The 20,881-nt window shown below is 39.4% G+C and overlaps 3 non-coding genes across 3 annotated transcripts; all 3 read right to left on the bottom strand.

Moving 5' to 3' along the window:
* Positions 1 to 910: 910 nt before the first annotated feature.
* Positions 911 to 1,029, bottom strand: LOC142347522 (5S ribosomal RNA). The gene has a single exon (XR_012760510.1). It is a non-coding gene; the product is annotated as a 5S ribosomal RNA (ribosomal RNA).
* Positions 1,030 to 12,502: 11,473 nt separating this feature from the next.
* On the bottom strand, positions 12,503 to 12,621 carry LOC142347511 (5S ribosomal RNA). Its single transcript, XR_012760499.1, has one exon. It is a non-coding gene; the product is annotated as a 5S ribosomal RNA (ribosomal RNA).
* A 6,603-nt stretch (positions 12,622 to 19,224) lies between these two features.
* On the bottom strand, positions 19,225 to 19,343 carry LOC142347125 (5S ribosomal RNA). Its single transcript, XR_012760146.1, has one exon. It is a non-coding gene; the product is annotated as a 5S ribosomal RNA (ribosomal RNA).
* Between the last annotated feature and the right edge of the window lie 1,538 nt (positions 19,344 to 20,881).

Here is a 20,881-nt window from a genome sequence, read left to right as displayed (position 1 = left end):
GCACCGCGAACCATTTTGGACAAGTTTTTACCGATTTCCAAAAAAGTATCCGCGCTCGATGAGGCTTAACTTTTTCGATCACCGAACTTTGTTTTGGTCACCAAATCGTCAATTTTAGTCCGATTTGGCTCATTTTTTGTGGGCATGCTCCACTTGAGCCATAGTTTGGGATAAAATAAAAAAATCTGGCACCGCGAACCATTTTGGACAAGTTTTTACCGATTTCCAAAAAAGTATCCGCGCTCGATGAGGCTTAACTTTTTCGATCACCGAACTTTGTTTTGGTCACCAAATCGTCAATTTTAGTCCGATTTGGCTCATTTTTTGTGGGCATGCTCCACTTGAGCCATAGTTTGGGATAAAATAAAAAAATCTGGCACCGCGAACCATTTTGGACAAGTTTTTACCGATTTCCAAAAAAGTATCCGCGCTCGATGAGGCTTAACTTTTTCGATCACCGAACTTTGTTTTGGTCACCAAATCGTCAATTTTAGTCCGATTTGGCTCATTTTTTGTGGGCATGCTCCACTTGAGCCATAGTTTGGGATAAAATAAAAAAATCTGGCACCGCGAACCATTTTGGACAAGTTTTTACCGATTTCCAAAAAAGTATCCGCGCTCGATGAGGCTTAACTTTTTCGATCACCGAACTTTGTTTTGGTCACCAAATCGTCAATTTTAGTCCGATTTGGCTCATTTTTTGTGGGCATGCTCCACTTGAGCCATAGTTTGGGATAAAATAAAAAAATCTGGCACCGCGAACCATTTTGGACAAGTTTTTACCGATTTCCAAAAAAGTATCCGCGCTCGATGAGGCTTAACTTTTTCGATCACCGAGGCTTTTTGAGGCTCTAAAATGTGTAAATATCGAATAAAAGTATTCTATGAGGTTTGAATACTCAAAAGAAAAAGCCTACAACACCTGGTGTTCCCAAGCGGTCACCCATCCAAGTACTAACCAGGCCCAATGTTGCTTAACTTCGGTGATCGGACGAGAACCGGTGCATTCAACATGGTATGGTCGTAGGCATTTGCGTAAGCGGGAGCGAATTTATATACAACAGTATTGTATTGTAGTCTCATATTCATATACAGGATCACTTTAACTCGCCGCCTTGCGGTTTGCAAAATAGTCACTTAATACATGCAATTTTAGCCACGGTTGTGTTATAATTTATGCAATTCGTAGCCATACAGTGTAATATGACAAACGCGCAAACTTTTTGCTTCCAACCATCCACAATACAGTGGAACGGCCGCAAAACAAAGCACAGATGAATTGGGTACGAAGAACCTGTATAACCGGACATTGAACCGGAAGTATGACTTCAGTGGGTTTAGGCCGGTAATTGGGAAAATCAGTAGCCAGTTGCTTTTAGCCTAATTGTTGTGATAAACTTATTAAATAGGTAAGTATTAACTCTATTTGATAAGTTTTATTTGAATGCACTCTGCGTTAGCGGAGTGCAGCCTAAAGAATGGAACTGAGCGATTTGCACTAAGTTAAAAGTTAGTTTAATAAAGGGAAATTATACAATTAGTATTGATGTTTCCGAGACAGTTCCAAATATCAAATATGCATAACACGCAAGCAGGGGAACTATTATAATGGCCTTTACAAGTATATGGGGTGTGTTTGGAGCAATGGTTACCGCTGAAATTGTCATTTACAAAAAGTATCCGCGCTCGATGAGGCTTAACTTCTCGATCACCGAACTTTGTTTTGGTCACCAAATCGTCAATTTTAGTCCGATTTGGCTCATTTTTTGTGGGCATGCTCCACTTGAGCCATAGTTTGGGATAAAATAAAAAAATCTGGCACCGCGAACCATTTTGGACAAGTTTTTACCGATTTCCAAAAAAGTATCCGCGCTCGATGAGGCTTAACTTTTTCGATCACCGAACTTTGTTTTGGTCACCAAATCGTCAATTTTAGTCCGATTTGGCTCATTTTTTGTGGGCATGCTCCACTTGAGCCATAGTTTGGGATAAAATAAAAAAATCTGGCACCGCGAACCATTTTGGACAAGTTTTTACCGATTTCCAAAAAAGTATCCGCGCTCGATGAGGCTTAACTTTTTCGATCACCGAACTTTGTTTTGGTCACCAAATCGTCAATTTTAGGCCGATTTGGCTCATTTTTTGTGGGCATGCTCCACTTGAGCCATAGTTTGGGATAAAATAAAAAAATCTGGCACCGCGAACCATTTTGGACAAGTTTTTACCGATTTCCAAAAAAGTATCCGCGCTCGATGAGGCTTAACTTTTTCGATCACCGAACTTTGTTTTGGTCACCAAATCGTCAATTTTAGTCCGATTTGGCTCATTTTTTGTGGGCATGCTCCACTTGAGCCATAGTTTGGGATAAAATAAAAAAATCTGGCACCGCGAACCATTTTGGACAAGTTTTTACCGATTTCCAAAAAAGTATCCGCGCTCGATGAGGCTTAACTTTTTCGATCACCGAACTTTGTTTTGGTCACCAAATCGTCAATTTTAGTCCGATTTGGCTCATTTTTTGTGGGCATGCTCCACTTGAGCCATAGTTTGGGATAAAATAAAAAAATCTGGCACCGCGAACCATTTTGGACAAGTTTTTACCGATTTCCAAAAAAGTATCCGCGCTCGATGAGGCTTAACTTTTTCGATCACCGAACTTTGTTTTGGTCACCAAATCGTCAATTTTAGGCCGATTTGGCTCATTTTTTGTGGGCATGCTCCACTTGAGCCATAGTTTGGGATAAAATAAAAAAATCTGGCACCGCGAACCATTTTGGACAAGTTTTTACCGATTTCCAAAAAAGTATCCGCGCTCGATGAGGCTTAACTTTTTCGATCACCGAACTTTGTTTTGGTCACCAAATCGTCAATTTTAGTCCGATTTGGCTCATTTTTTGTGGGCATGCTCCACTTGAGCCATAGTTTGGGATAAAATAAAAAAATCTGGCACCGCGAACCATTTTGGACAAGTTTTTACCGATTTCCAAAAAAGTATCCGCGCTCGATGAGGCTTAACTTTTTCGATCACCGAACTTTGTTTTGGTCACCAAATCGTCAATTTTAGTCCGATTTGGCTCATTTTTTGTGGGCATGCTCCACTTGAGCCATAGTTTGGGATAAAATAAAAAAATCTGGCACCGCGAACCATTTTGGACAAGTTTTTACCGATTTCCAAAAAAGTATCCGCGCTCGATGAGGCTTAACTTTTTCGATCACCGAACTTTGTTTTGGTCACCAAATCGTCAATTTTAGTCCGATTTGGCTCATTTTTTGTGGGCATGCTCCACTTGAGCCATAGTTTGGGATAAAATAAAAAAATCTGGCACCGCGAACCATTTTGGACAAGTTTTTACCGATTTCCAAAAAAGTATCCGCGCTCGATGAGGCTTAACTTTTTCGATCACCGAACTTTGTTTTGGTCACCAAATCGTCAATTTTAGGCCGATTTGGCTCATTTTTTGTGGGCATGCTCCACTTGAGCCATAGTTTGGGATAAAATAAAAAAATCTGGCACCGCGAACCATTTTGGACAAGTTTTTACCGATTTCCAAAAAAGTATCCGCGCTCGATGAGGCTTAACTTTTTCGATCACCGAACTTTGTTTTGGTCACCAAATCGTCAATTTTAGTCCGATTTGGCTCATTTTTTGTGGGCATGCTCCACTTGAGCCATAGTTTGGGATAAAATAAAAAAATCTGGCACCGCGAACCATTTTGGACAAGTTTTTACCGATTTCCAAAAAAGTATCCGCGCTCGATGAGGCTTAACTTTTTCGATCACCGAACATTGTTTTGGTCACCAAATCGTCAATTTTAGTCCGATTTGGCTCATTTTTTGTGGGCATGCTCCACTTGAGCCATAGTTTGGGATAAAATAAAAAAATCTGGCACCGCGAACCATTTTGGACAAGTTTTTACCGATTTCCAAAAAAGTATCCGCGCTCGATGAGGCTTAACTTTTTCGATCACCGAACTTTGTTTTGGTCACCAAATCGTCAATTTTAGGCCGATTTGGCTCATTTTTTGTGGGCATGCTCCACTTGAGCCATAGTTTGGGATAAAATAAAAAAATCTGGCACCGCGAACCATTTTGGACAAGTTTTTACCGATTTCCAAAAAAGTATCCGCGCTCGATGAGGCTTAACTTTTTCGATCACCGAACTTTGTTTTGGTCACCAAATCGTCAATTTTAGTCCGATTTGGCTCATTTTTTGTGGGCATGCTCCACTTGAGCCATAGTTTGGGATAAAATAAAAAAATCTGGCACCGCGAACCATTTTGGACAAGTTTTTACCGATTTCCAAAAAAGTATCCGCGCTCGATGAGGCTTAACTTTTTCGATCACCGAACTTTGTTTTGGTCACCAAATCGTCAATTTTAGTCCGATTTGGCTCATTTTTTGTGGGCATGCTCCACTTGAGCCATAGTTTGGGATAAAATAAAAAAATCTGGCACCGCGAACCATTTTGGACAAGTTTTTACCGATTTCCAAAAAAGTATCCGCGCTCGATGAGGCTTAACTTTTTCGATCACCGAACTTTGTTTTGGTCACCAAATCGTCAATTTTAGTCCGATTTGGCTCATTTTTTGTGGGCATGCTCCACTTGAGCCATAGTTTGGGATAAAATAAAAAAATCTGGCACCGCGAACCATTTTGGACAAGTTTTTACCGATTTCCAAAAAAGTATCCGCGCTCGATGAGGCTTAACTTTTTCGATCACCGAACTTTGTTTTGGTCACCAAATCGTCAATTTTAGGCCGATTTGGCTCATTTTTTGTGGGCATGCTCCACTTGAGCCATAGTTTGGGATAAAATAAAAAAATCTGGCACCGCGAACGATTTTGGACAAGTTTTTACCGATTTCCAAAAAAGTATCCGCGCTCGATGAGGCTTAACTTTTTCGATCACCGAACTTTGTTTTGGTCACCAAATCGTCAATTTTAGTCCGATTTGGCTCATTTTTTGTGGGCATGCTCCACTTGAGCCATAGTTTGGGATAAAATAAAAAAATCTGGCACCGCGAACCATTTTGGACAAGTTTTTACCGATTTCCAAAAAAGTATCCGCGCTCGATGAGGCTTAACTTTTTCGATCACCGAACTTTGTTTTGGTCACCAAATCGTCAATTTTAGTCCGATTTGGCTCATTTTTTGTGGGCATGCTCCACTTGAGCCATAGTTTGGGATAAAATAAAAAAATCTGGCACCGCGAACCATTTTGGACAAGTTTTTACCGATTTCCAAAAAAGTATCCGCGCTCGATGAGGCTTAACTTTTTCGATCACCGAACTTTGTTTTGGTCACCAAATCGTCAATTTTAGGCCGATTTGGCTCATTTTTTGTGGGCATGCTCCACTTGAGCCATAGTTTGGGATAAAATAAAAAAATCTGGCACCGCGAACCATTTTGGACAAGTTTTTACCGATTTCCAAAAAAGTATCCGCGCTCGATGAGGCTTAACTTTTTCGATCACCGAACTTTGTTTTGGTCACCAAATCGTCAATTTTAGTCCGATTTGGCTCATTTTTTGTGGGCATGCTCCACTTGAGCCATAGTTTGGGATAAAATAAAAAAATCTGGCACCGCGAACCATTTTGGACAAGTTTTTACCGATTTCCAAAAAAGTATCCGCGCTCGATGAGGCTTAACTTTTTCGATCACCGAACTTTGTTTTGGTCACCAAATCGTCAATTTTAGTCCGATTTGGCTCATTTTTTGTTGGCATGCTCCACTTGAGCCATAGTTTGGGATAAAATAAAAAAATCTGGCACCGCGAACCATTTTGGACAAGTTTTTACCGATTTCCAAAAAAGTATCCGCGCTCGATGAGGCTTAACTTTTTCGATCACCGAACTTTGTTTTGGTCACCAAATCGTCAATTTTAGTCCGATTTGGCTCATTTTTTGTGGGCATCTCCACTTGAGCCATAGTTTGGGATAAAATAAAAAAATCTGGCACCGCGAACCATTTTGGACAAGTTTTTACCGATTTCCAAAAAAAGTATCCGCGCTCGATGAGGCTTAACTTTTTCGATCACCGAACTTTGTTTTGGTCACCAAATCGTCAATTTTAGTCCGATTTGGCTCATTTTTTGTGGGCATGCTCCACTTGAGCCATAGTTTGGGATAAAATAAAAAAATCTGGCACCGCGAACCATTTTGGACAAGTTTTTACCGATTTCCAAAAAAGTATCCGCGCTCGATGAGGCTTAACTTTTTCGATCACCGAACTTTGTTTTGGTCACCAAATCGTCAATTTTAGTCCGATTTGGCTCATTGTTTGTTGGCATGCTCCACTTGAGCCATAGTTTGGGATAAAATAAAAAAATCTGGCACTGCGAACCATTTTTGGACAAGTTTTTACCGATTTCCAAAAAAGTATCCGCGCTCGATGAGGCTTAACTTTTTCGATCACCGAACTTTGTTTTGGTCACCAAATCGTCAATTTTAGTCCGATTTGGCTCATTTTTTGTGGGCATGCTCCACTTGAGCCATAGTTTGGGATAAAATAAAAAAATCTGGCACCGCGAACCATTTTGGACAAGTTTTTACCGATTTCCAAAAAAGTATCCGCGCTCGATGAGGCTTAACTTTTTCGATCACCGAACTTTGTTTTGGTCACCAAATCGTCAATTTTAGTCCGATTTGGCTCATTTTTTGTGGGCATGCTCCACTTGAGCCATAGTTTGGGATAAAATAAAAAAATCTGGCACCGCGAACCATTTTGGACAAGTTTTTACCGATTTCCAAAAAAGTATCCGCGCTCGATGAGGCTTAACTTTTTCGATCACCGAACTTTGTTTTGGTCACCAAATCGTCAATTTTAGTCCGATTTGGCTCATTTTTTGTGGGCATGCTCCACTTGAGCCATAGTTTGGGATAAAATAAAAAAATCTGGCACCGCGAACCATTTTGGACAAGTTTTTACCGATTTCCAAAAAAGTATCCGCGCTCGATGAGGCTTAACTTTTTCGATCACCGAACTTTGTTTTGGTCACCAAATCGTCAATTTTAGTCCGATTTGGCTCATTTTTTGTGGGCATGCTCCACTTGAGCCATAGTTTGGGATAAAATAAAAAAATCTGGCACCGCGAACCATTTTGGACAAGTTTTTACCGATTTCCAAAAAAGTATCCGCGCTCGATGAGGCTTAACTTTTTCGATCACCGAACTTTGTTTTGGTCACCAAATCGTCAATTTTAGTCCGATTTGGCTCATTTTTTGTGGGCATGCTCCACTTGAGCCATAGTTTGGGATAAAATAAAAAAATCTGGCACCGCGAACCATTTTGGACAAGTTTTTACCGATTTCCAAAAAAGTATCCGCGCTCGATGAGGCTTAACTTTTTCGATCACCGAACTTTGTTTTGGTCACCAAATCGTCAATTTTAGGCCGATTTGGCTCATTTTTTGTGGGCATGCTCCACTTGAGCCATAGTTTGGGATAAAATAAAAAAATCTGGCACCGCGAACCATTTTGGACAAGTTTTTACCGATTTCCAAAAAAGTATCCGCGCTCGATGAGGCTTAACTTTTTTCGATCACCGAACTTTGTTTTGGTCACCAAATCGTCAATTTTAGTCCGATTTGGCTCATTTTTTGTGGGCATGCTCCACTTGAGCCATAGTTTGGGATAAAATAAAAAAATCTGGCACCGCGAACCATTTTGGACAAGTTTTTACAGATTTCCAAAAAAGTATCCGCGCTCGATGAGGCTTAACTTTTTCGATCACCGAACTTTGTTTTGGTCACCAAATCGTCAATTTTAGTCCGATTTGGCTCATTTTTTGTGGGCATGCTCCACTTGAGCCATAGTTTGGGATAAAATAAAAAAATCTGGCACCGCGAACCATTTTGGACAAGTTTTTACCGATTTCCAAAAAAGTATCCGCGCTCGATGAGGCTTAACTTTTTCGATCACCGAACTTTGTTTTGGTCACCAAATCGTCAATTTTAGTCCGATTTGGCTCATTTTTTGTGGGCATGCTCCACTTGAGCCATAGTTTGGGATAAAATAAAAAAATCTGGCACCGCGAACCATTTTGGACAAGTTTTTACCGATTTCCAAAAAAGTATCCGCGCTCGATGAGGCTTAACTTTTTCGATCACCGAACTTTGTTTTGGTCACCAAATCGTCAATTTTAGGCCGATTTGGCTCATTTTTTGTGGGCATGCTCCACTTGAGCCATAGTTTGGGATAAAATAAAAAAAATCTGGCACCGCGAACCATTTTGGACAAGTTTTTACCGATTTCCAAAAAAGTATCCGCGCTCGATGAGGCTTAACTTTTTCGATCACCGAACATTGTTTTGGTCACCAAATCGTCAATTTTAGTCCGATTTGGCTCATTTTTTGTGGGCATGCTCCACTTGAGCCATAGTTTGGGATAAAATAAAAAAATCTGGCACCGCGAACCATTTTGGACAAGTTTTTACCGATTTCCAAAAAAGTATCCGCGCTCGATGAGGCTTAACTTTTTCGATCACCGAACTTTGTTTTGGTCACCAAATCGTCAATTTTAGTCCGATTTGGCTCATTTTTTGTGGGCATGCTCCACTTGAGCCATAGTTTGGGATAAAATAAAAAAATCTGGCACCGCGAACCATTTTGGACAAGTTTTTACCGATTTCCAAAAAAGTATCCGCGCTCGATGAGGCTTAACTTTTTCGATCACCGAACTTTGTTTTGGTCACCAAATCGTCAATTTTAGGCCGATTTGGCTCATTTTTTGTGGGCATGCTCCACTTGAGCCATAGTTTGGGATAAAATAAAAAAATCTGGCACTGCGAACCATTTTGGACAAGTTTTTACCGATTTCCAAAAAAGTATCCGCGCTCGATGAGGCTTAACTTTTTCGATCACCGAACTTTGTTTTGGTCACCAAATCGTCAATTTTAGTCCGATTTGGCTCATTTTTTGTGGGCATGCTCCACTTGAGCCATAGTTTGGGATAAAATAAAAAAATCTGGCACCGCGAACCATTTTGGACAAGTTTTTACCGATTTCCAAAAAAGTATCCGCGCTCGATGAGGCTTAACTTTTTCGATCACCGAACTTTGTTTTGGTCACCAAATCGTCAATTTTAGTCCGATTTGGCTCATTTTTTGTGGGCATGCTCCACTTGAGCCATAGTTTGGGATAAAATAAAAAAATCTGGCACCGCGAACCATTTTGGACAAGTTTTTACCGATTTCCAAAAAAGTATCCGCGCTCGATGAGGCTTAACTTTTTCGATCACCGAACTTTGTTTTGGTCACCAAATCGTCAATTTTAGTCCGATTTGGCTCATTTTTTGTGGGCATGCTCCACTTGAGCCATAGTTTGGGATAAAATAAAAAAATCTGGCACCGCGAACCATTTTGGACAAGTTTTTACCGATTTCCAAAAAAGTATCCGCGCTCGATGAGGCTTAACTTTTTCGATCACCGAACTTTGTTTTGGTCACCAAATCGTCAATTTTAGGCCGATTTGGCTCATTTTTTGTGGGCATGCTCCACTTGAGCCATAGTTTGGGATAAAATAAAAAAATCTGGCACCGCGAACCATTTTGGACAAGTTTTTACCGATTTCCAAAAAAGTATCCGCGCTCGATGAGGCTTAACTTTTTCGATCACCGAACTTTGTTTTGGTCACCAAATCGTCAATTTTAGTCCGATTTGGCTCATTTTTTGTGGGCATGCTCCACTTGAGCCATAGTTTGGGATAAAATAAAAAAATCTGGCACCGCGAACCATTTTGGACAAGTTTTTACCGATTTCCAAAAAAGTATCCGCGCTCGATGAGGCTTAACTTTTTCGATCACCGAACTTTGTTTTGGTCACCAAATCGTCAATTTTAGTCCGATTTGGCTCATTTTTTGTGGGCATGCTCCACTTGAGCCATAGTTTGGGATAAAATAAAAAAATCTGGCACCGCGAACCATTTTGGACAAGTTTTTACCGATTTCCAAAAAAGTATCCGCGCTCGATGAGGCTTAACTTTTTCGATCACCGAACTTTGTTTTGGTCACCAAATCGTCAATTTTAGGCCGATTTGGCTCATTTTTTGTGGGCATGCTCCACTTGAGCCATAGTTTGGGATAAAATAAAAAAATCTGGCACCGCGAACCATTTTGGACAAGTTTTTACCGATTTCCAAAAAAGTATCCGCGCTCGATGAGGCTTAACTTTTTCGATCACCGAACTTTGTTTTGGTCACCAAATCGTCAATTTTAGTCCGATTTGGCTCATTTTTTGTGGGCATGCTCCACTTGAGCCATAGTTTGGGATAAAATAAAAAAATCTGGCACCGCGAACCATTTTGGACAAGTTTTTACCGATTTCCAAAAAAGTATCCGCGCTCGATGAGGCTTAACTTTTTCGATCACCGAACTTTGTTTTGGTCACCAAATCGTCAATTTTAGTCCGATTTGGCTCATTTTTTGTTGGCATGCTCCACTTGAGCCATAGTTTGGGATAAAATAAAAAAATCTGGCACCGCGAACCATTTTGGACAAGTTTTTACCGATTTCCAAAAAAGTATCCGCGCTCGATGAGGCTTAACTTTTTCGATCACCGAACTTTGTTTTGGTCACCAAATCGTCAATTTTAGTCCGATTTGGCTCATTTTTTGTGGGCATGCTCCACTTGAGCCATAGTTTGGGATAAAATAAAAAAATCTGGCACCGCGAACCATTTTGGACAAGTTTTTACCGATTTCCAAAAAAGTATCCGCGCTCGATGAGGCTTAACTTTTTCGATCACCGAACTTTGTTTTGGTCACCAAATCGTCAATTTTAGTCCGATTTGGCTCATTTTTTGTGGGCATGCTCCACTTGAGCCATAGTTTGGGATAAAATAAAAAAATCTGGCACCGCGAACCATTTTGGACAAGTTTTTACCGATTTCCAAAAAAGTATCCGCGCTCGATGAGGCTTAACTTTTTCGATCACCGAACTTTGTTTTGGTCACCAAATCGTCAATTTTAGTCCGATTTGGCTCATTGTTTGTTGGCATGCTCCACTTGAGCCATAGTTTGGGATAAAATAAAAAAATCTGGCACTGCGAACCATTTTGGACAAGTTTTTACCGATTTCCAAAAAAGTATCCGCGCTCGATGAGGCTTAACTTTTTCGATCACCGAACTTTGTTTTGGTCACCAAATCGTCAATTTTAGTCCGATTTGGCTCATTTTTTGTGGGCATGCTCCACTTGAGCCATAGTTTGGGATAAAATAAAAAAATCTGGCACCGCGAACCATTTTGGACAAGTTTTTACCGATTTCCAAAAAAAGTATCCGCGCTCGATGAGGCTTAACTTTTTCGATCACCGAACTTTGTTTTGGTCACCAAATCGTCAATTTTAGTCCGATTTGGCTCATTTTTTGTGGGCATGCTCCACTTGAGCCATAGTTTGGGATAAAATAAAAAAATCTGGCACCGCGAACCATTTTGGACAAGTTTTTACCGATTTCCAAAAAAGTATCCGCGCTCGATGAGGCTTAACTTTTTCGATCACCGAACTTTGTTTTGGTCACCAAATCGTCAATTTTAGTCCGATTTGGCTCATTTTTTGTTGGCATGCTCCACTTGAGCCATAGTTTGGGATAAAATAAAAAAATCTGGCACTGCGAACCATTTTGGACAAGTTTTTACCGATTTCCAAAAAAGTATCCGCGCTCGATGAGGCTTAACTTTTTCGATCACCGAACTTTGTTTTGGTCACCAAATCGTCAATTTTAGTCCGATTTGGCTCATTTTTTGTGGGCATGCTCCACTTGAGCCATAGTTTGGGATAAAATAAAAAAATCTGGCACCGCGAACCATTTTGGACAAGTTTTTACCGATTTCCAAAAAAGTATCCGCGCTCGATGAGGCTTAACTTTTTCGATCACCGAACTTTGTTTTGGTCACCAAATCGTCAATTTTAGTCCGATTTGGCTCATTTTTTGTGGGCATGCTCCACTTGAGCCATAGTTTGGGATAAAATAAAAAAATCTGGCACCGCGAACCATTTTGGACAAGTTTTTACCGATTTCCAAAAAAGTATCCGCGCTCGATGAGGCTTAACTTTTTCGATCACCGAACTTTGCTTTGGTCACCAAATCGTCAATTTTAGTCCGATTTGGCTCATTTTTTGTGGGCATGCTCCACTTGAGCCATAGTTTGGGATAAAATAAAAAAATCTGGCACCGCGAACCATTTTGGACAAGTTTTTACCGATTTCCAAAAAAGTATCCGCGCTCGATGAGGCTTAACTTTTTCGATCACCGAACTTTGTTTTGGTCACCAAATCGTCAATTTTAGTCCGATTTGGCTCATTTTTTGTGGGCATGCTCCACTTGAGCCATAGTTTGGGATAAAATAAAAAAATCTGGCACCGCGAACCATTTTGGACAAGTTTTTACCGATTTCCAAAAAAAGTATCCGCGCTCGATGAGGCTTTCGATCACCGAGGCTTTTTGAGGCTCTAAAATGTGTAAATATCGAATAAAAGTATTCTATGAGGTTTGAATACTCAAAAGAAAAAGCCTACAACACCTGGTGTTCCCAAGCGGTCACCCATCCAAGTACTAACCAGGCCCAATGTTGCTTAACTTCGGTGATCGGACGAGAACCGGTGCATTCAACATGGTATGGTCGTAGGCATTTGCGTAAGCGGGAGCGAATTTATATACAACAGTATTGTATTGTATTCTCATATTCATATACAGGATCACTTTAACTCGCCGCCTTGCGGTTTGCAAAATAGTCACTTAATACATGCAATTTTAGCCACGGTTGTGTTATAATTTATGCAATTCGTAGCCATACAGTGTATTATGACAAACGCGCAAACTTTTTGCTTCCAACCATCCACAATACAGTGGAACGGCCGCAAAACAAAGCACAGATGAATTGGGTACGAGGAACCTGTACAACCGGACATTGAACCGGAAGTATGACTTCAGTGGGTTTAGGCCGGTAATTGGGAAAATCAGTAGCCAGTTGCTTTTAGCCTAATTGTTGTGATAATCGAGAAGCTTCAATTACCTCCAGATGTCGAGCCTACCGGAACCATTACGCGAGAAAAGGAGAAACTGCCAGAAGGCGATTTCTTCACTGGCAAAGCATCGATGTTGCTAAACATTGAAAACGAAACAAGCGAAAACGAATTACGCGAATGGTCATTCAAGTCCGCTAGCGGAGAAAGGCGATTTGAATGGTTAGATATACCTTTCAACGCTCACACGCCAGCGCTGCATAGCTGCACGTTTTGTGAAGCAGAGAATAAACCGCACATAGGTCACGATATAGCTTGGTGCAGACTAAACAAATCCAAAAAAGCGGCTAACCAAGAGACAAAACAACGCACAAAATCAAATGAACAAAATTCGCCAAGGCGAGAATTGAACCACCAAAGTACCACAAGCCAAAGAGTACCAAGCCGAGAACCGAACCAGCGCGAGCAGAGATCACCAAGCCGGGAATCGAACCCCTGCGAAGAGTCCCCCCAAAATCCCCTCACAATTGACGAAAGCGAAGCTTTCAGCACTCCTGAGGCCGAGTTTTGGAAGCAAGCGACGACCGGACGACGAGGAGCAAAAAGAGACAACAACCACATCTCACCTATAGAGGCTCCTAGCAGATACGAGGTTCTGCGGAAACCTAGTAAACCTGATAAGAATATAAACGAAAGAGCTAAGCAAACTGAGCAAGACCATCCATCAATTTCATAAGATAACCTCACCTATATTTTATTTATGTTGAAATTATGGCTAGCTTTATTTCGTTTAATTGTCGGGGTTTAGGATCCCACTTAAAATTGTTAGAGCTTCTTTCCCAATTTAAGAACAAAATAAAAGAAAACAAATGTGTAATCGCACTTCAGGAAACAAAAATAGAAAGACTAAGTTCGAAACATCAAGCCGTTCTAACTCGTTACAAAATGCAATTCATTATTGAACCATCGGTCAATAAATCGGGTGGGCTCCTTTTACTTGTACCATATAATTGGACAATTGAACTAATAGGAAAAAACGCTTCATTTATCTTAATAAAGCATAATTTAACAAAAGAAGTTTTTGGAACAATATACCTGAACCCTTCACACCCAAGTACAGATATAATTTTATCCTTTGCCCAAATTGTCGAAAATTTTGCGAACGACTTCACAATATGGATAGGAGGAGACTTTAATGCAATTGATCCAATTGATGCTACATCTAAGGTTAGGGCGGGAGACAGAAGACTGAAAAGACATCAACAAATTAGCGATAGCTTTAATTCAATGGGATGCTTTGATGTTTTCAAACAACACAAAAAAAGACTTAAAACACATTTTGAAAAGAAAACTAATGAAGAATCTCGCATTGACTACATATTCAGTAACGAAATCGATTTAGTTGAAAGCGTCGCAACCATTAAAACACTTATAAGCGATCATTACATTCTACAATTAGACACATTCACAGAAAACCAAGATCCATGTTACATACAAAAGCGCTGGAAGTTAGGATACAACATTATCAATGATCCCAAAAATTCTCAAGAGATTTTCAGATTAATTACAAATGTTGTGCAAAATTTCAATGAAAGAGGACTAACAAACAATTATGATACCTTCAAAGCTAAGCTAAGAGATTGTCTAAGGTATCTTGACCTAAGAGATCAAAAAAAGAGAAGAGATTTATTGAAACAAAGCATTGAGAATGATAACACGCGAACAGCCCAAACCGAACGCTTGAAGGCGTCATTTCATTCAATAAAAAACTTCTATCTAGATCTGAATTGTGGAGACCCAAAGGCTCTCAAAAATCTCTTAAAGGACTTTAACAAAAATAAGAGCATTTCCGCAATTATAAATAGTAACGGTGAAGTAACAGAGGATATAGATGAAATAATAGACTCATTTACAGAATACTATAGTAACCTATATGGGAAAGAAGCTCAAAAGTCTGATAAGATAGAGATGCAAAACAAAATCATCAAACACTTTTCTAAAACTAATAACAAACTAATCGTGAAAGCGAAAAAGCATTTCGAGTCAGATGAATTTAAAGAACAAGAGGTTAGATCTGCTATTCAGAAACTTAATAGCCACAGCGCACCGGGATCTGATGGTTTTACATCTGACTTATACAAAAGAAACATTGACCTATTTGCTCCAGAACTCACTAAGCTCTTTAACTCAATAGCTGAAAAGAAAAAAGTGCCTGGTTCGTTTTGCATCTCTATTATAAAGATGCTACCTAAACTTAACTCACTGTGTACTGTTGACAACTTCAGACCGATAAGCTTGCTTAATACCGATCTTAAAATTTTATCACATGTTCTAGCGTCTAGACTCAGAAAGCCTTTGAATACTCTTATAAAGAAACACCAATTTGCTTACCTCCCAAACCGCATTATCAATACGGCTATCCTGCTAGCTCGTCTGGCTAAGGAAAAGTTAGGCAGATCAAACTGCATGATCTCTATTGATTTCAGTAAAGCCTTCGATAGACTTGGCAGAGATTAATTTTTGAAACTATTAAATGAGATAGGCTGCCCTCTCATACTGACGAAAACAATTGAAAGCTTGTATAGAGAGACTAAAGCATGTATTGAAGTCAATGATCAGCTCTCAAGTTTCATTCAAATTGAGAACGGTATTAAGCAAGGTTGTCCACTTTCTGCTCTCCTCTTCATTCTAGGTATAGAGCCGCTTCTTCAATCTATGCGTAGAAACACTAAGATAAAAACAAATCAAAAGTTAAAGCTAATTGCATACGCTGATGACATCACAGTTTTTACCAAAACTGCGTGCATAAAACAAGTTTTAGATGAAGTTGAGAGTTTCAACTACGCATCTGGACTTCAACTCAATTTACAAAAAACCAAAGTGCTTATGAAAGGCGAAAACGATCTAACCATAACAAAGGTAGATGAATTAAAAATTTTAGGAATAGTGATTAAATTAAATGAAAACAAAGCTCATGCAAAAGCAAACTTAAGAAGAATTGCCTCTGAAAGCTCAAAATATAGCCTAAAATCGATGACATTACGTGCCAGATGCATTAATATTTCAACGTTTGTGCGAAGTAAGCTGATTTACCAGTTTCGACACATAGACCTTAAAAAGACATTCATAGACGAAGTAGAAATGATGATGATTCATTCCTTGTGGAATAAACAAAAACATTCTCTGAACAAAAATCTGCTTTATTATTCTACTAAGAAAGGCGGCGTTGGTTTTAACAATTTGAAAACACAAATATTGGCGTGTAAACTGATAGATCTGGCGAAAACAGCTAAAACTATTAACAATATAGCAACGATTCTCAAATCCAAACTTTACAAAGATTTTCTAAAATTTGCAAAAGAGATAGGGCTTTCCAAGATGTCAATTACAAAGGATAGCTGCACTATAGATTATTTGAATAAGACTATCGACATTACAAACATGTCGCAGGCAAAACTCCATCATATTTTAACAGCGCACTCAGAAGTTAATGGGAGAATTGAGGAAAGAATTCGAGCCTTTTGTGACTCAATAGATCAGGAGTTTTCAAATACATTGCTTACCTTCGTGAAAAACATTTGGAAAATAAAAACATTGACACCGCTAGATAAAAACGTCCTCTATCTGCTATTTTTGAACAGTTACTCGGAGAAACCAAAAAAATGGTTGAACAAAATTACAAACCACCCATTATGCTACTCGTGTGAAAAAGAATTTGAAACGTTTAAACACCTATTCTACGAATGTTCAACTGATGAAACGATTAGATCAAAACTACCCATGACTGATATAAACAAGCTAATTGAAGATAGAAATACGCTAGGTCTAAAATTCTTAGTTGCTAAATTAATTTCATCCTGGGCAGAAGAGGAGAGTAGTTATATGACTAAACTGTACTTTATTGTAAATATTGATTAATTATTTATAAACTGTATACTGCATTGTTAATATGATTAACTTGTAATAAATTTTTGAAGCCTAATTGTTGTGATAAACTTATTAAATAGGTAAGTATTAACTCTATTTGATAAGTTTTATTTGAATGCACTCTGCGTTAGCGGAGTGCAGCCTAAAGAATGGAACTGAGCGATTTGCACTAACTTAAAAGTTAGTTTAATAAAAGGAAATTATACAATTAGTATTGATGTTTCCGAGACAGTTCCAAATATCAAATATGCATAATACGCAAGCAGGGGAACTATTATAATGGCCTTTACAAGTATATGGGGTGTGTTTGGTGCAATGGTTACCGCTGAAATTGTCATTTACAAAAAGTATCCGCGCTCGATGGGGCTTAACTTTTTCGATCACCGAACTTTGTTTTGGTCACCAAATCGTCAATTTTAGTCCGATTTGGCTCATTTTTTGTTGGCATGCTCCACTTGAGCCATAGTTTGGGATAAAATAAAAAAATCTGGCACCGCGAAACATTTTGGACAAGTTTTTACCGATTTCCAAAAAAGTATCCGCGCTCGATGAGGCTTAACTTTTTCGATCACCGAACTTTGTTTTGGTCACCAAATCGTCAATTTTAGTCCGATTTGGCTCATTTTTTGTTGGCATGCTCCACTTGAGCCATAGTTTGGGATAAAATAAAAAAATCTGGCACCGCGAACCATTTTGGACAAGTTTTTACCGATTTCCAAAAAAGTATCCGCGCTCGATGAGGCTTAACTTTTTCGATCACCGAACTTTGTTTTGGTCACCAAATCGTCAATTTTAGTCCGATTTGGCTCATTTTTTGTTGGCATGCTCCACTTGAGCCATAGTTTGGGATAAAATAAAAAAATCTGGCACCGCGAACCATTTTGGACAAGTTTTTACCGATTTCCAAAAAAGTATCCGCGCTCGATGAGGCTTAACTTTTTCGATCACCGAACTTTGTTTTGGTCACCAAATCGTCAATTTTAGTCCGATTTGGCTCATTTTTTGTGGGCATGCTCCACTTGAGCCATAGTTTGGGATAAAATAAAAAAATCTGGCACCGCGAACCATTTTGGACAAGTTTTTACCGATTTCCAAAAAAGTATCCGCGCTCGATGAGGCTTAACTTTTTCGATCACCGAACTTTGTTTTGGTCACCAAATCGTCAATTTTAGTCCAATTTGGCTCATTTTTTGTGGGCATGCTCCACTTGAGCCATAGTTTGGGATAAAATAAAAAAATCTGGCACCGCGAACCATTTTGGACAAGTTTTTACCGATTTCCAAAAAAGTATCCGCGCTCGATGAGGCTTAACTTTTTCGATCACCGAACTTTGTTTTGGTCACCAAATCGTCAATTTTAGTCCGATTTGGCTCATTTTTTGTTGGCATGCTCCACTTGAGCCATAATTTGAGATAAAATAAAAAATCTGGCACCGCGAACCATTTTGGACAAGTTTTTACCGATTTCCAAAAAAGTATCCGCGCTCGATGAGGCTTAACTTTTTCGATCACCGAACTTTGTTTTGGTCACCAAATCGTCAATTTTAGTCCGATTTGGCTCATTTTTTGTGGGCATGCTCCACTTGAGCCATAGTTTGGGATAAAATAAAAAAATCTGGCACCGCGAACCATTTTGGACAAGTTTTTACCGATTTCCAAAAAAGTATCCGCGCTCGATGAGGCTTAACTTTTTCGATCACCGAACTTTGTTTTGGTCACCAAATCGTCAATTTTAGTCCGATTTGGCTCATTTTTTGTGGGCATGCTCCACTTGAGCCATAGTTTGGGATAAAATAAAAAAATCTGGCACCGCGAACCATTTTGGACAAGTTTTTACCGATTTCCAAAAAAGTATCCGCGCTCGATGAGGCTTAACTTTTTCGATCACCGAACTTTGTTTTGGTCACCAAATCGTCAATTTTAGTCCGATTTGGCTCATTTTTTGTTGGCATGCTCCACTTGAGCCATAGTTTGGGATAAAATAAAAAAATCTGGCACTGCGAACCATTTTGGACAAGTTTTTACCGATTTCCAAAAAAGTATCCGCGCTCGATGAGGCTTAACTTTTTCGATCACCGAACTTTGTTTTGGTCACGAAATCGTCAATTTTAGTCCGATTTGGCTCATTTTTTGTGGGCATGCTCCATTTGAGCCATAGTTTGGGATAAAATAAAAAAATCTGGCACCGCGAACCATTTTGGACAAGTTTTTACCGATTTCCAAAAAAAAGTATCCGCGCTCGATGAGGCTTAACTTTTTCGATCACCGAGGCTTTTTGAGGCTCTAAAATGTGTAAATATCGAATAAAAGTATTCTATGAGGTTTGAATACTCAAAAGAAAAAGCCTACAACACCTGGTGTTCCCAAGCGGTCACCCATCCAAGTACTAACCAGGCCCAATGTTGCTTAAATTCGGTGATCGGACGAGAACCGGTGCATTCAACATGGTATGGTCGTAGGCATTTGCGTAAGCGGGAGCGAATTTATATACAACAGTATTGTATTGTAGTCTCATATTCATATACAGGATCACTTTAACTCGCCGCCTTGCGGTTTGCAAAATAGTCACTTAATACATGCAATTTTAGCCACGGTTGTGTTATAATTTATGCAATTCGTAGCCATACAGTGTATTATGACAAACGCGCAAACTTTTTGCTTCCAACCATCCACAATACAGTGGAACGGCCGCAAAACAAAGCACAGATGAATTGGGTACTAGGAACCTGTACAACCGGACATTGAACCGGAAGTATGACTTCAGTGGGTTTAGGCCGGTAATTGGGAAAATCAGTAGCCAGTTGCTTTTAGCCTAATTGTTGTGATAAACTTATTAAATAGGTAAGTATTAACTCTATTTGATAAGTTTTATTTGAATGCACTCTGCGTTAGCCGAGTGCAGCCTAAAGAATGGAACTGAGCGATTTGCACTAACTTAAAAGTTAGTTTAATAAAGGGAAATTATACAATTAGTATTGATGTTTCCGAGACAGTTCCAAATATCAAATATGCATAATACGCAAGCAGGGGAACTATTATAATGGCCTTTACAAGTATATGGGGTGTGTTTGGAGCAATGGTTACCGCTGAAATTGTCATTTACAAAAAGTATCCGCGCTCGATGAGGCTTAACTTTTTCGATCACCGAACTTTGTTTTGGTCACCAAATCGTCAATTTTAGTCCGATTTGGCTCATTTTTTGTGGGCATGCTCCACTTGAGCCATAGTTTGGGATAAAATAAAAAAATCTGGCACCGCGAACCATTTTGGACAAGTTTTTACCGATTTCCAAAAAAGTATCCGCGCTCGATGAGGCTTAACTTTTTCGATCACCGAACTTTGTTTTGGTCACCAAATCGTCAATTTTAGTCCGATTTGGCTCATTTTTTGTTGGCATGCTCCACTTGAGCCATAGTTTGGGATAAAATAAAAAAATCTGGCACCGCGAACCATTTTGGACAAGTTTTTACCGATTTCCAAAAAAGTATCCGCGCTCGATGAGGCTTAACTTTTTCGATCACCGAACTTTGTTTTGGTCACCAAATCGTCAATTTTAGTCCGATTTGGCTCATTTTTTGTGGGCATGCTCCACTTGAGCCATAGTTTGGGATAAAATAAAAAAATCTGGCACCGCGAACCATTTTGGACAAGTTTTTACCGATTTCCAAAAAAGTATCCGCGCTCGATGAGGCTTAACTTTTTCGATCACCGAACTTTGTTTTGGTCACCAAATCGTCAATTTTAGTCCGATTTGGCTCATTTTTTGTTGGCATGCTCCACTTGAGCCATAGTTTGGGATAAAATAAAAAAATCTGGCACCGCGAACCATTTTGGACAAGTTTTTACCGATTTCCAAAAAAGTATCCGCGCTCGATGAGGCTTAACTTTTTCGATCACCGAACTTTGTTTTGGTCACCAAATCGTCAATTTTAGTCCGATTTGGCTCATTTTTTGTGGGCATGCTCCACTTGAGCCATAGTTTGGGATAAAATAAAAAAA

The sequence above is a fragment of the Convolutriloba macropyga genome, chromosome 9 (genome assembly GCF_964194025.1).
Source record: "Convolutriloba macropyga chromosome 9, txConMacr16.3, whole genome shotgun sequence".
In the NCBI taxonomy this organism is placed as follows: Eukaryota; Metazoa; Xenacoelomorpha; order Acoela; family Convolutidae; genus Convolutriloba; species Convolutriloba macropyga.
This window is presented reverse-complemented; position numbering and strand designations above follow the sequence as displayed.